Below are 711 nucleotides of genomic sequence, written 5' to 3'. Positions count from 1 at the left end.
AATGCCTTGAGGGAGTAATAGGAATGCCCAATCCTGGTAACTCCAGAATGCTGGTCCACCTAAACCAAGGTGGACAGACTCCCTATGTGCTAACCTTAGACAATGCTAATTTAAGAAACTTCATCCACTCTGGTGGGTGTCCAAGGTCTGACAATGGCCAAGGACAAATTTAGAGGTCAGAAGTCCAGGAATGTATTTCACATAGCCAGCCAAAAAAACTTCAAGGCTAAAAACAAAGCAAAACCAGTTACACAGATCTTAAGAAGATAAACATTGTGAATGATGAAAAAGTTAATAGAATGAATAAAGCTTTTGTAAACATACAAAAAGAATGTGCACACTTTTCAAGAGGACTTTCTCTCTCTCTCTTTTTTTTTTTTTTTTTTTTTTTTTAGGTTTTTTTGTTATAGGGGGTGTAGAAAGACAGAGAGAGACAGAGAGATAGAAAGCGAGAAATCACCCCTCAGGGGGAATGGTCACACCACAATCTCTTCTCCTCCATTCTCCTCTCAGGACCTTGGGCACACACGCACACGCGCCAGGTGTGAGTTTAAGCCACCGGGTCTGGGACTCTAACTGTAGTCGACTACATGGGAGTCCAGCGACATAGCCATTACATTAACTGCTGGTCCCAAGAGGCCTTTCTCTTTTTTAAGGTTTTTTTTTTTTTTTTTTTTTTGAGAGGTTTTCACTTTAGGGGGCGGGGGCTCG

General features: G+C 41.6%; 1 pseudogene; it reads left to right on the top strand.

Annotated features, from left to right (window-relative positions):
* Positions 1-147: 147 nt before the first annotated feature.
* Positions 148-711, top strand: part of LOC102469598 (uncharacterized protein C8orf59 homolog) — a 5,873-nt pseudogene continuing 5,309 nt past the window's right edge.

Source organism: Tupaia chinensis, unplaced genomic scaffold (assembly GCF_000334495.1).
Source record: "Tupaia chinensis unplaced genomic scaffold, TupChi_1.0 Scaffold148012_1, whole genome shotgun sequence".
NCBI classification, from domain to species: domain Eukaryota; kingdom Metazoa; phylum Chordata; class Mammalia; order Scandentia; family Tupaiidae; genus Tupaia; species Tupaia belangeri.
Note: the sequence above shows the minus strand (reverse complement) of the source record. Positions and strands in the feature narration are given on the sequence as shown.